We start from the raw sequence: 15,973 nt of genomic DNA, 5'->3' as shown, positions 1-15,973 counted from the left end.
ATCATATTTGTTAACTGTTAATTAAGAGATCTACTGTAAACTCCCATGTTTGTTTTTTAAGAAATCAAGTCAAGTATGATTGTTTCACTGAGTATGACTTGTGATAGCCTATAGCAGGTAAAATATTTTACAAACATATGTCCAGAGGAAAACTATTTGTTGGAGGAGGAATATGTCATCAAATTATCATGATACGCTAATGCTAAATGTTCATAGCTATTAGCTGAACCAGACAATTTGATGAACTAAATCTGCATTTCCAGACATCTGAGGCAAGCTTTGATGCAACCTACAGCCCGCTAACACTTACATTGGGGAAATTGATTGTGCTTGTATAGCTGCCCACTTTTTACAATTCATACTGGGTGAGTTAACCTTTCTGGGAAAAAGATCAAAGGTCATTCCCAACATAACAGTTGTAGAGAATTGATTTATTGTGCTGGAAAAATAATGGGGGGGATTAGAACGTTAACCAGACTTGGGGCTGTCACTAAGCAGTCTCTCTTGTTTAGACTGCTGGTTGCAATTTTGACCAATGAGTTTCTTGATTTAACTAAGAGGCTACACTGAGAGACTAATAGGTATCAAAGGTATGTGAAATGTTTCAATTTAGTGATACAGATCAACCAGAATCTACTCAAAAATGCGATGGTTACCCTGTCCCTAAAAAACGAATAGAAATTCGATTTAAAGGCAACATTGAGGTCTCAGAGAGTGGAAAGGTGTCAAATTGACAACGGCTCCTACTCTGTTTTATGATGTTTAGAGAAACACACTGGTCTTTAAGGGGAGATGATCTTGAGTCCTTCAGGAGGACATGTGAGATGTGAAGATCATATAACAAGCAGCACTCTGCTGCCATAACTCAAGGAAGTATTCTGTTGCATGTGAGCTGATAACACAGGCCATTGCATTCCACTGTATGAAATTCAGTGTCAAGGATGTATATGCTTATGTTGCTACCATTGAAGTATGCAGTAGGTACTCTAAACCAAACCATTTTGGGGTGATTTGTTTGTCTATTTGTGAGCATTCTGATGTGCACTATGGCCTAAGTAAAGGATCTTTAAGACCTGGGGAAGTTTGTCCATCTGCTGGAATGCAGAGGGAGGCTTGTAAATTAGAGCCCCTAATGAAAACTCTCTGGTGTCCAACTGGAGCAATCATCTGGTTAAAATCAACCAGTAATTCCACTGATTTTCCTGCCCCTCTCTCCCAGCCTCAACGCCTAATTTAAAAGAAAAGTATACGTTCCGCTTCACACACATGCATTTTGAACTCTGCAAAAATCTGTACCCCTTAGCAATTCAACTTTTAGCATTTGTTTTTAAAGAGAGTAAAAAATATATATCTGAAAATAGAACCCATGGAATGTTTTAAGCAACACATTTCTGAATCATACCAAATACAAATAACGTTACAACTTAACATAGCAAAATAATCAACAGATTATCATGAATAATAAAAAAGTTATATTGTCACACATAGTTTAAGGTAAAGGTTTTCCAGATGTAATTAAGTGATAGAAATGCTAATTGTAGATATGGTTGATTGAGTGCATAACACACCCGTGCTCAATCAAAAAGGTGTGCTTAGTGAATGAAATAATCAAGTGCTAAACATTAAAGTGTCATACATAACACAGGCACGGATTAGAGGGAGCCTGGAGTAGTATCTGGCTAACTAAAACATACAGAACTAGAGTCTAAACCTATTAAACATCTCCCCTCTGAAACGGCCACTACTTTCCTTGGAGTTATTCAACCTTTCACCCACTGAGCCCCCTGACTGTGACCTTTAGCCAGATGCCATTTGCCCAAAATCTCTTCTGGTTTCAACCTCTAGAATCTGCAATACATTAAAGGAGGAGAGGGGAACACAGGCAATAGATTAGAGGCAAGCTTGGTTATTAGTTTGCTGATACTGTTTTACAAGGGTCAAATGCAATGGCAGGGAAAACAAGTTGAGGAGGAAAAAGTGTTTTTATTACGAAGCCTTGTACTAGGTGGACTATTGATGGTATATTAGATAACCTAGTCCAGAACACGCAATATCTTTCTTGAAATACTTCATCACATGTAGAGGGTCTCTACAAGATTGACCAAATGTAGCACACTGGACACTACAGTAAAAATCCCTAGTTATCTAAGGTAAAGGATACTAGGGCACGTTAACTTTGCACTTGGGCTCAGGGGTCACGCCAGTGTGCGGAGAGGAGATGGGTCATCAGTTACTTCTCAGGGTGTGAAAGAGGCCTTTGTCATTGACCTCAGCTCAACTAAAAATGCAAGATATTTGCAAGATAGCGGGAACCTCCCAAAATCGAATCAAATCAAATTATATTTGTCACATGCGCCGCATAAAAGAGGTGTAGACCTTACTGTGAAATGCTTACTTACAAGCCCTTAACCAAGAATGCAGTTCAAGAAATAGAGTTAATAAAATATTTACTAAATTAACTAAAGTGAAAAAATATATTAAAATATAATCATTCCAAAAGTAACAAGAAATGTACATAACAGTAACGAGGCTATCTACAGGGGATACCGGTACCGAGTCAAGTGACTATGCATAGTTAATAAACAGTGAGTAGCAGCAGTGTAAAAACATGGGGGGGGGGTGTTTTGGTTCTAGACTTGGCGCTCCGGTACAGCTTTCCGTGTGGTAGCAGAGAGAACTGCCTATGACTCGGGTGACTGGAGTCTTTGACAATTTTTTGGGCCTTCCTCTGACACCACCTAGTATATAGGTCCTGGATGTCAGGAAGCTTGGCCCCAGTGATGCACTGGAACGTACGCACTACCCTCTGTAGCGCCTTACGGTCAGATGCCGAGCAGTTGCCATACCTGGCGGTGATGCAACTGGTCAGGATGCACTCGATGGTGCAGCTGTAGAACGTTTTGAGGATCTGAGGACCCATGATAAATATTTTCAGTCTCCTAAGGGGGAAAAGGTGTTGTCATGCCCTCTTCACAACTGTCTTGGTGTGTTTGGATAACAATAGTTTGTTGGTGATGTGGACACAAAGGAACTTGAAACTCTCGACCCGCTCCACTTTAGTCCAGTCGATGTAAATGGGGGCCTGTTCGGCCCTCCTTTTCATGTATTTCACGATCAGCTCCTTTGTCTTGCTCATAATGAGAGAGAGGTTGTTGTCCTGGCACCACACTGCCAGGTCTCTGACCTCCTCCCTATAGGCTGTCTCATCGTTTTCGGTGATCAGGCCTACCACTGTTGTGTTGTCAGCAAACTTAATGATGGAGTTGGAGTCGTGCTTGGCCACGCAGTCATGGTGAACCATGGAGTTCAGGAGGGGACAAAGCATGCACCCCTGAGGGGCCCCAGTGTTGAGGATCAGTGTGGCAGATGTGTTGCCTACCCTTACCACCTGGCGGCCCGTCAGGAAGTCCAGGATCCAGTTGCAGAGGGAGGTGTTTAGTCCCAGGGTCCTTAGCTTAGTGATGAGCTTGGAGGGCACTATGGTATTGAACGCTGAGCTGTAGTCAATGAACAGCATTCTCACATAGTACTTTTGTCCAGGTGGGAAAGGGCAGTGTGGAGTGCAATTGAGATAGCGTCATTTGTGAATCTGTTGGGGCGGTATGTGGATTGGAGTGGGTCTAGGGTTTCTGGCATGATGGTGTTGATGTGAGCCATGACCAGCCTTTCAAAGCAATTCATGGCTACCGACGTGAGTGCTACAGGGCGGTAATAATTTAAGCAGGTTACCTTCGCTTGCTTGGGCACAGGGACTATTAAGCATTTGATTGATTGAACTTGAAAGACTGTTATCCTTCTTTGGGAGAAATGTTTATAGAAAAAAATATTATTTCTTAAAATACAGGTAACTGCCCAAATAAAGGAAACAACCACATAAAGTGTCTTAATAGGGCGTTGGGCCCACCACGAGCCAGAACAGATCCAATGCACCTTGTGTCTGGAACTCTATTGGAGGGATGTGACACCATTCTTCCACAAGAAATTCCAAAATTTGGTGTTTTGTTGATGGTGGGGGAAAACGCTCTTTTAGGCGCCACTCCAGAATATCCCATAAGTGTTCAATATGGTTAAGACCTGGTGACTGACACACACACACACACACACACACACACACACACACACACACACACACACACACACACACACACACACACACACACACACACCCTTTAAACCGCCTATGCTCATTTGAGACACTTCTTTCAAAGTCGCTGAGATATATTTTTCTAGCCATGGTAGCGAAGATAATGGGCACCTGGGTATTTTTGTACATGACCCTAAGCATGATGGGATATTAATTACTTAACAGTGCCTTCAGAAAGTATTCAGACCTGTGACTTTTTTGTTTGTTATAAAGATGAACCTCCACCCCAGTGTGAGGTCCTCTGGAGCAGTTTTTCATCAATCTTGGTTTCATCAGACCAGAGAATCTTGTTCCTCATGGTCTGACAGTCTTTAGGTGGCTTTTGGCAAACTCCAAGCTGGCTATCATGTGCGTTTTACTGAAGAGTGGCTTCCGTTTGGCCACTCTACCATAAAGGCCTGATTGGTGGAGTGCTGCAGAGATGGTTGTCCTTCTGGAAGGTTCTCCCATCTCCACAGAGGAACTCTAGACCTCTGTCAGAGTGACCATTGACTCTAGGAAGAGTCTTGGTGGTTCCAAACTTCTTCCATTTAAGAATGATGGAGGCACTGTGTTCTTGGGGACCTTCAATGCTGCAAACCTTTTGTGGTACTCTTTCCCAGATCTGTGCCATGACACAATCCTGTCTCGGAGCTCTACGGGAAATTACTTCGACCTCATGGATTGCATTTTGCTCTGACATGCACTGTCAACTGTGGGACCTTACAGTACATAGATATGTGTTCCTTTCCAAGTCATGTCCAATCAATTGAATTTACCACAGGTGGACTCCAATGAAGTTGTAGAAGCATCTCAAGGATGATCAATGGAATTAAGATGCACCTGAGCTCAATTTCGAGTCTCATAGCAAAGGGTCTGAATACTTATGTGAATAAGGTATTTCTGTTTTAAATTTGTAATACATCTAAAAACCTGTTTTCGCTTTGTCATTACAAGGTATTGTGTGTAGATTGCTGAAGATTGTTTTATTCCATTTTAGAATAAGGCTGTAACGTAACAAAATGTGGAAAATGTCAAGGGGTCTGAATACTTTAAGAAGGCACTGTAATTCAGGAAACCAAACCTGGAAGTACCTGCTTTCAATATACTTAGTATGCCTCATTTACTAAAGTGTTTCCTTTATTTTGGCAGTAACCTGTATACAGTGGGGTCCGAAATTATTGACAGCCTTGATAAAGATAAGCAATAATGAATGTATAAATAAATTATATAAATACTTAGCTATATTGTATGTCAAAAAATTGGGAAATTATTTCATTTTATTCTAATACAATTGCTCAGCGAAATATAATTTTTTTAAACAAGTAATATTTTTTTTCCACAAAAGGTAGGTGTCAAAATTATTGACACCCCTACAGATTGTTATAAATAAAGTAATACAAAGATTATTATTTGGGTCCATATTCCTAGCATGCAATGAGTACATCAAGCTTGTGACTCTTGGTTATATTTCAGATTGTTGTCTACCTAGTAGGAATGAATGGTACTGTAATAATGTACTGTAAATAATGTACTATGTCCTTTTGCAGTCAATTTTACTGTAAATAAGAATATGAATATGCTTCTCAACACTACATTGATGTGGATGCTACCATGATTATGGTTAATCTGAACGAACCGTGAATGATGATAAGTGAAAAGGTTACAGATGGTCAACTATCATACCCCCAAGCAGTGGCGACCCGTCATTCAGGGCAGGTGGGGCAGGTGGGCTTTATAGTTTTTCATTTTATTTTGCCATTAAAACTTGTCACATATCAGTTTGTAAACAATGTAATATGCATATATATATATATATATATATATATATATATATATATATATATATATATATATATATATATATAGGGAAATTATTGTAATATATATATTACAATAATATATATATTACAATAATATATATATATATATATATATATATATATATATATATATTACATTGTTTACAAACTGATATGTGACAAGTTTAAAGCCGCAAACAAACATTGTCTCTTTTTTGCTTTCTTGAGTAAGGCAGCTCCAAAATGCTGTTGTTTCAGTCTAGCTCAGTGCTTTCTGTGGTGGTGGGGGCAAGCCAGCAGAAAATACGGAGCGTTGCGCCGTGATTGGCTCAGTGTTCTGTCACTCATGGGGACACTACGTCACTGCCAAGTCTAAGGGTATAGCTAGAACATTCAAGCCCATTGTGTGCTGCCATAGATTTACATTAGAAATGCCCATCCAAGAAGGCTCAAGGTCACTGGCCACAGATAAAATGACATCAAATCACATTATAACTACAATAGCTTTGATTGTTAACATCATACTTTCAAAATCTTAGCTAGCAGTCATCATCATGAATCAAGTGGACAATCTACTGGCAAATCCTTTTTAGTACTTGTCTTATGAAGAGAAATAATGAATCGAAATTATATCGGCCATTGGACATAAACATTACACAACAAGTTGGAAATGTCAAATTCAACAATGAGGGGTTTGGAAGGAATCAGTGTGGCTAACTACAAGCATTAGTCTGCTATTCAGTGAAGTGGCTGTGTGGTCTCAAGTCTAAGATTAAGGGTCTCTTTTCCTAGTTTAAAATGATAAACATTCAACATTGTTCATGCTGTCAATGAAGTACGATTTATGCCGCGCTCAAAACAACTGTTAAATCTGACTTTAGTGAGTTCAAGACAAATATGTTACGACTGGAAAATATGTTTTGAACTTTATTCAAACTCTGAATTGTAAATTCTGAACTCTTGCCTCTTTCTAGAGCTATGACTTGAAAATCGAGATTCAACCATTTTTTTTAAGTTCCCAGTTGTCTTGAAAGCACCATAAATCCAGAGAATGCCAGATCTTGATGACAGAATTTGCCCACGAAGGACCGTCGCGCCACCTTCCTTGTCAAGTGAGCACAGCACAACAAGGACAGTCCAAAAATGTATTGTATGCCACTGCATAAATCATGTAATATGCCAGGGAGATATGTATACTGTAGCTAAGAAAGTAATACTAAGTGTGTGTTGTGTAGTAAGCTGTTAGTAGCCCATGTTGCCTCACCCTAATAATTTGGTCCATTTTCACCTCTGAATTTAGCCTACTGTTCTGACTTAGTGGTGCACATGTAGCCTATAACCGGTTTTGGAGAAAAGTAATCATAGAATATTGTAAGCGCTTTCATTTTCTGCTTATATGCCCCCTTTATTTATCCCACAGTTCTGACTTGGTGTACAGGGAGAACATTGTAAGAACAGCCCACGTTCTGAATTCTGTTGCTGTACATTTCAAAAGTGCTGAACAAATAGTTAAATTGACTCCATCCGATTAATGTCTTAATCGAAATTACGGATTGTTCTCTTATCTGCTTGTCGTCCCCTTATGCCATAGTTTGTACATCTCAATTGTCAGTAGAAATCAGCTATGTTTTTTAAAAGCTATTAAATGAGGCTGAACGAACTGTTTCGCTGCCAGACAAGGCTCCGTTGATAGCCAGGTGTAGTAGTGGTAAGGTGTTGTGACTCTGCTGTTGGGATAGCTTTATGTAGGCCTTAACAGTTTGTGGGCACCATTTGTCATCATTATAGTGCAATTAATGTATTCTTCAGTGTTGTGTTTTGTGTTTTGCCCCACCAAGGTTTACATGCTAAAATCGCCACTGCCCACAAGACATGTTAACCTCCACTGTTATTGGTAAATTATGAGACGTTAGCATGTCTTGGGGGTATGATCTCAGAGTCATGTATAAAAATGCCCACTTGCCTATTATTTTGGCACCATGGTTAGCATAATATATCTCAGTGATTTTGAAAGTAGGGTCTAAAATATTGGCTACCATGTCTAGAAGAAGATATCTCAGTGACTTTGGATTCAAGGGTATCTAAGGAGCACACAGGGTTTATTAAAGGGTGTGTGTATGTGTCTGTCACGCCCTGACCTGAGAGAGCCTTTTTATGTCTCTATTTAGGTTTGGTCAGGGTGTGATTTGGGTGGGCATTCTATGTCCCTTTTTCTATGTGTTTGCATTTCTTTGTTTTGGCCGGGTGTGGTTCTCAATCAGGGACAGCTGTCTATCGTTGTCTCTGATTGGAAGCCATACTTAGGCAGCCTGTTTTTCCGTTGGGGTTTGTGGGTAGTTATTTTCCTGTTTAGTTCTTGATAACCTGACAGAACTGTTGCTAGTCATTTTTGTTTATTTTGTAAAGTGTTCATTCTTTCTATTAAAAGTCAAGATGAATACATTCTCCGCTGCACCTAGGTCCCATCCTTTCAATGGCTGTTACAGTGTCTCAGTCAACAACCCGACTTATGGGACATTTTGGAGAGGCGTGTCTATAGCCACATCTTCATTTATTCGATCTCCACCCCAAACGAATAACAGGTGAATAACATGCTATTCTCAAGCTTAAATTCAAAGTCAGAATACACATAGAGACAAATGCGCATAAAAAATGAATTACGTTCCATTTAAGCACGCTTAACTCGGGTCGGAATTCCACCCTAAGTGCTTAGGAATTTCCCCCTAAGTTCTTAGGTCCCCATGCACTTTCCAAAATAGAATGTTATGCATGGCTTTGTCCCCAATGTGTTATTTTTTTCCAGTGACTGATCCAATGATGATTGTGGGTTGCCTGTCAAGTCATTAACTAGTTCCGCCATGCTTTATTTCCTTTTCTTCATTTATTTCTTTGGGACCTCTTTGTGGATCTTATTTTCCCTCCATCCTCCATTAGAAAGTGAGTTTTTTGCAGGGGAGGGTTGCAGCGAGTAGAAACACTGATGTATAGAGCTCAGTTGCTTGTCTTTAGTGAAAGCTTTTGTTTCCTGGGGCTCCCTATTCATCACAAAGCCTTTGGTGGGAAGAGCTATAAAGACAGGCCCTGACCCTGGTGTGAGCCCTTGTGACCTTTTTGAACCTAAGGGGACAGATTTCGGCAACTGTGCCATCAGTATTCGTTGACCGCAGGCCTCCCAGTGGAGAATGGCCGGTGCCGGACAACATGAATGGAGGGATATGGTGGGAAAATGTGGTAATTTATAGAAGTAGGGAGTCTATTTCAAAAGACGCTATGCTGGATCAGCTGACAGGCAGGGTCAGAGGTCACGTTTGGGCCTAATTTCCTTGCCATGTTACTGTAACATCTGCGTGTTTAGAGACTTCTGGGACCCACATTTTTTTCACTCTTGGGGCACTGACAGGAAAAATCTACGGTTAGGATTATTGGATGTTAATGACCAATGTTTGATTTAGTATCCTGAAGGACTGTTTGCTTGAGGACTATTTGCGGAAAGCTTTTCTCACTTTAGAAACAAATCCTTATTTTGGTTGCATACAGGTTGGTTTACTATTTACCATTTCCTAACTCTTGGATGGGGTCTAATCTTGCCAGCATTTTCCCAAAATGTATTGAATACGAATAATGGTTTGAGTTGTTAAGTTTAAATAATTTTCAAAACTATACCTTTACAGTAAAATGTGATTGTACCATAAACACATTGAAATCGACAAAGCCCATTTGTAAACCTTCTCTGCATAGTTGATCACTTGGGCTCCCCAGCGTCATCTACAAGTGGCCAAGTGAAGAGATACCAGGGAGTCCCCAGCCTCAGGGCTAGCCATTAAGTAAATTGGTCTCTGTAGACTTATAGCTGTGTCACTGTCTGTGACGGCCTGCCACAAATTTGACCCAAGGACAAGAGTCCAGTGCTGACCAGCTGTTCTGTGGGCTTCTCTCTCAGACCCTGGGAAGACGCTCCTAATTAGCCTCCCACATCCATAAACATGTCCAGTAGGTCAGTCACTCCAGGCTCATTGATTGGACTGATGTGTTCCATACCCATGTTTGACTTAGCCTTCACATCAAGAACAATGATGGCTACCAGTTGACACCAGCACGTTGATGAAACCCACATGCTCAAACTGAGAAGGCCTGTTATTGCAGCACAAGACTGGGGTTAGTTGAGCCTGTTGTTGTAGTATTACAAACAATATTGTGCTCATGAATTTAGCATAAGATGTAACCCTTGATTGTAGGGGTAACAAAACAACATATTTATTTTGCTGCTTCAACCTTCACTGGTGTTCTCTTAGATTTATATCTGTTCTCATACAGACATCATGACCGGGTCAATACTTCTACAGTAACAACTGCTGGTTATGACTGTAGTGATTAACGGATGGAACTAGACTCTGCCAGAGGACAATATCATATCTGGTGTGTCAGATAGGAGTTTGTCTTTTATTGAGGTCACAGGATACAAGTCTTGAGGGCCTGCCCTCCCAGATCACTGCTCGAGATATTTTTCTCGTCCTTTTCTGCCCTCCCTGAGTTGTTTTGCTTTCATTTAGCTGGCCTCCCCCAATAAAAATGCAAGCCAATATTCCAGCACATTAAGCCAAGAGATCTTTAATACACAAGCGTTTTGGTGCAAAGGGGACGGCAAGGCCTCACAGAAAGATGGATGGGCCTGCAGACTAAGAGTGGGCAGGTTTCCCACTGCCCTGGTCTCGGCCTGGGACAAAGGCCTCATTGAGTGGGATGCTTGACATCAGCATCATAAACTAGTCATGGCTACAAAGGCCCTGACACTTTAAAGTACCAGCTACTGCAGCCTTCTTTTCTCTCCTTGTACAGCGTTGCTAAGGCTGGTCCAGTCATTAACAGTTGTGTCCTTTTTTCCGCAGGCATCCATTAAAACGATATGCTACAGATAACCATTTTCCTTCTCCTCCTCCTCCTCTTGCTCCTCCTCCTCCTCCAGACTCTCTCCGGACACTCTCCACAGAAGGACTGGAGGAAATGAAGGTTGTTTCATTTCTACTAAGTCATGCGTTGTTACTGCTGCATTGTTACAATCTATTTTTTTCTGTGAATTTTGTGAATTCAATTCAACCAATCCAAATATCACAACATGGTTCACCTACCTCCATGGAATTGCTATTTGATTGTTTGTTTTGAATGCGGTCCCAGGTTAACCTGCTGGACTAAAGACTTCTATATCTGTTGTCATTATCAGGGTAAAGCTACCCTGCTCTTAGGATTCTCTGACATAGGAAAGGGAGCCATGTAAGTTTCACTGACCTCAAAGTCAAGGCAGCGAGAGATGAGTGTGGCGAGCTGAATGAAGGGTCAGTACAAAGCCAGGTTCAGAACCTCAATGTCAGGGAATAAAGTGAGGGGTGCACTTTAATAGATTAAACACAGAGGCAAAATATGGCCATGGTGCTGATAGATGAAATAATATATCAGATGGTTTCCTGAAGAGCACGTTTGACTGCAACACAAACTGAACAAGCGTTACACAAAGAACTTCAAACACTGAAGCCGCAATTCGTCAGGGTATTACTCTACAAGGTGTCGAGAGCATGTTGACTACAAAAGATATTCAGCCAACGTGACACAACTGTTTCACGTTGGCTAAATATCTTTTGGGTGGTGGACCATTCTATATACACATAGGAAACTGTTGAGCATGAAAAACCCAGCAGCGTTGCAATTCTTGACACACTCACACCGGTGTGCCTGGCACCTATTACCATACCCCGTTCAAAGGCACTTGCAAATCTTTTGTATTGCCCATTTACCCTCTGAATGTCACAGATACACAATCCTTGTCTCAGTTGTCTCAAGGCTTAAAAATCCTTATTTAACCTGTCTCCTCCCCTTCATCTACGCTGATCAAAGAAGATTTAACAGGTGATATCAATAAGGGATTTTAGTTTTCAACTGGATTTACCTGGTCAGCCTTTGTCATGAAAAGAGCAGGTGTTCCTAATGTTATGTACACTCAGTGTAGGTTACAGTGCCTGAACCAACCTGATTTTGATATGCTGCTAGCTAGCCATTGTTAGCTACAGTTAGCTTGCTAGAAATTCGAGGGGACAACATACTAGCTAGCTTTAGCCAAGCAGTCATTTTGATGTACAGGTTATGCGGGTTCGATTGAACCCTTAGCTACATATACATCCTCCAGACATAACACTTAGGTCCATCCTCATATTTGGTCAAATCCAGAGAGAAGGGAGTCGGAAAAACTGTGAGATTGAATTTACATGGAGGGAAACAGCTGCTTCACATTTCTAACCCCTGGAACAATGTAAAGATAGTATGTTTGGACAGGTTCAGGCATGAATGGAGGTCACCAAGCTTCTGGGGGAGATGTCAGTCATGGCTGTCAACCTCGGGAAAGAATCTGTAAAATGACACTGGCCTTCATTGGCATGTATTTTCACTTTCCTCTTTGTCTGATCAACCAAGTGCATTTTGGAAATGCAACGTTTCTTCTCACCCTGTCTTCATTTTACCTTAAGCGATTCATATTTTATCGCACAATAACTATGACATAGTTATTATACAGTAATACCCACCTGTCACTGATGCAATGGTATCCTGCAGCACAGTAGGTGACTACCCTTAGAGCCGGAGTCAGTCATATCACAGCCACAAAGAAGGGCGACACAATTCATCCCGCGACCCACAACCCTGCAGCTGCCCTGTCGATCTATAGGTGAAGTTCTCTACTGTGCTTTTGTCACCCATTCACCAAGCCATGTGTAATCGATCCCTCATATGTCTGAAAAAAGACTTCAAGGTCCAGAGATTATCACCCTGGTCAGCTGGCTCACATGCTGTCTCGTCTATATTTAAATACAGTAAAATCAAAAGAGGAATGGGTTTGGAAAGAAACCATTACTGCTGGGCAGGTCAGGGACAGCCCTAACTTACAGAGAGAGTAAGAGGTGGAGTAATTATCACATCATGTCTAAGTCTGGCCCGGCCTCCCAAAGACCTCTTGCCCCTGTGCTATACAATGTTCTAGTCTGGCCTACTCCTGTAGGAGAATCCCATCGTCATTTCCATCTTCTGAATCTAGTTCAAGTGTAATGTTTTAAATGTGTCTTTAATGACTTGAAAAGCATGCAAACAACATTGTGTGGTTTTGCACCACATTGGTACCTCCCTAGAATACGTTTTTTTTAGGCCAGCATCATGATGTTTATGCGGTGTCTTTGTTTACAAACTTCCAGGAGAATTATAATCTACTTTCCATTAAATTGTTTTTAGCATGTGGAATTTTTCATACATACTAAACTGTTAAAATACAGAAAATGTTGGCTATTTATGTAAGTCCTTTTTACATACAATATAAAAAAACATTGAATAATAGTATTTATTTATACCACAGTATACCTACAGTATGTCTAGCCACTCAACTAAAGGGCTTTCTCTTTTTCTGGATGTCATGTGTGGCTTCAAATAAAACTAGCACCCATATGTTTCTCCCTCTTGTGAATGGCTGTGGCAGGATTATACTCTTAATAGTTATCTGTCCTCAAGTCCTTGACCTCCTTGAATTGTAAACACATTTTTTACACCCCTCTCAGCACTCTGGGACCGAGAGAGTTTTGTCGACAGTGGAGCCTAAAGATAAGCATGCAGGGGCTGAACCTGTTCCGGCCTGCAGTGCCCTCTGCAGCACCTCAGCACCACACTCAGTCAAATCTCTCCCAGCACAATCAGATCACATCTGTTCATCTCCTCTGACCATGACTCTTCAACAGTGCTGGAAAAAGTACCCAATTGTCATACTTGAGTAAAAGTTAAGATACCTTAATAGAAAATGACTCAAGTAAAAGTGAAAGTCACCCATTAAAATTCTACTTAAGTAAAAGTAAAAAAGTATTTGGTTTTAAATATAAGTATCAAAAATAAATATAATTGTTAAAATATACTTAAGTATCAAAAGTAAAAGTATATATCTTTTCACATTCCTTAAATTAAGCAAACCAGACGCCACAATTGTCTTGTTTTTTACATTTACGGATAGCCAGGGGCACACTCCAAAACTTAGACAATAATTTACAAACTAAGCATTTGTGTTTAGTGAGTCGGTCAGATCAGAGGCAGTATGGATGACCTGGGATGTTCTCTTGATAAGTGTGTGAATTGGACCATTTTCCTGTCCTGCTAAGCATTCGAAATGTAACGAGTAGTTTTGGATGTCAGGGAAAATGTATGGAGTAAAAAGTACATTATTTTTGTTAGGAATGTAAATAGTAAAGTACAGATACCCCCCAAAATGACTTAAGTAGTACTTCAAAATAGTTTTACTTAAGTACTTTACACAACTGCTCTTCAAGAGTACAAGCGCGGCACTTTTGGACTCAGGCCGAGTGAACTCTATGCTAGTGCATCCAATGCCATGGATGTACAGCCGACACACATCCCTGACTGCTCACTGGCACCAGTTAGCGGACTACAGAAAATATGAGGTAAAAGAAGAGAATGTCAGGAAGTTCGACACCAGCGAACGGTGTAGTAAACAAACATTTGCATACCTCTGACTTATGTACTTTAAAAATATATATTAAATATTTTTTACACTCACACACAACAATACCCACACACTGTTTATGGTCCCAAACATACATTGATTACTTTTACGTATTTGGAACATCTAGTTTTCTCACATAGTGTTTTTAGGAAGTGTTTAGGAGTAGATATCAGTTACATGTTATATCAAGTTTTAGTAAAAATACAGTCATAGGCCTTTTGTAAATGCACAAATAATAATACAACATCCACAAATGCTTTAATAATTCTCTATTTATACTTTTTGTTTCATTTTATACATTTCATATTTAAAATCCACAATTTGCCAGTAGGGCCTTCATTTTGTAAATGGTTTGTGTGGTTTAAAGCCAGAAACAGAGATTGCATAGATAGTGTGGGTTTATAAGGTCAAATTGTTCAAAAGCAGTTTTACAAGTCCCCTGCAGAGACATATTTATCCCATGCTATAAATTCTCTTCCCTGTGTAAATATATGTCACAGGAATACATTGTATGTGACAGACCTACAGAGATTTTAGATAGCTTTGGGAGGGAACAGTGACACTTATATATGCATTGGAATTAAAGGGAAATAGAGGAGCATCTCCATTGGGAGACTAGGCCTCTGACGTCCCTCCCAGGTACTTTGATCCCTCTTGTGTAGTGAAGCAAAAACCCAATCATTCTTAACCACATAAAAGTTAACAGAGCATGGCCTGGTATTTAGCTTGATGTTTTTCTGTGTTATTAATGTGAGTGATAAGAGCATGGCTTGTCACTGCAGGTCAGATTGGCAGGTGTTGTGCTTTTCCAAAGCTCTGGTTTCATAACCCTTTCCGCTTAGCCACCCACAATGCAGAGCAGCCTTTTGCTTGGGTGCATGAAACGGTGAAGACATCGACAGGGGGTGTAGGGACATAGACCTAGAATTCTTCTGAAGATGACAGGTCAACAGGCTATATATGAATTTGACCTTTTGAAAAAACATGCATTTTGTATAATATATTTTTCTTTCTTCAATGTTAATGACATCTAAATACCACTTATACATGAGAATGAACTGTAATCAGCATGTTGAGGTTCGAAAGAGCCGTCTTTGATCTGTTGAATGGGTAGCGCTTTCAGGGCTCCGATAGTATCTCAAAGACTAGAGTGAGAGGCGGTGGGGGAGAGGAAGATAAAGAGCACACACCCTCGCTGTACATTCTGTGGGACTACAGCTGATGAAGAAGATAGAGAGGCCCTCTGATTAACCAGCCAGTGAGCACCATGCATGTCCCTGCCAGGGCAAACAAATGAAACTATTGTAATGGTATGGCAGACCTTAATCACAGACGTGTTCACAATGACATCTTAATCAGAATGCGATGAAACTGTCGCTGGGAGGAGGGTCATTGCATTGCATTGGGTTTCATGTTTTGGGGTGTGTTAGCTCTTAGGTTACAAATGCTGTCAGTCTAAACTAAGAATATACAACAAACATAAGTCTGATTTAACATAAAACAAACATAAGC

This window comes from Salmo trutta, chromosome 7, assembly GCF_901001165.1.
Source record: "Salmo trutta chromosome 7, fSalTru1.1, whole genome shotgun sequence".
In the NCBI taxonomy this organism is placed as follows: domain Eukaryota; kingdom Metazoa; phylum Chordata; class Actinopteri; order Salmoniformes; family Salmonidae; genus Salmo; species Salmo trutta.
This window is presented reverse-complemented; position numbering follows the sequence as displayed.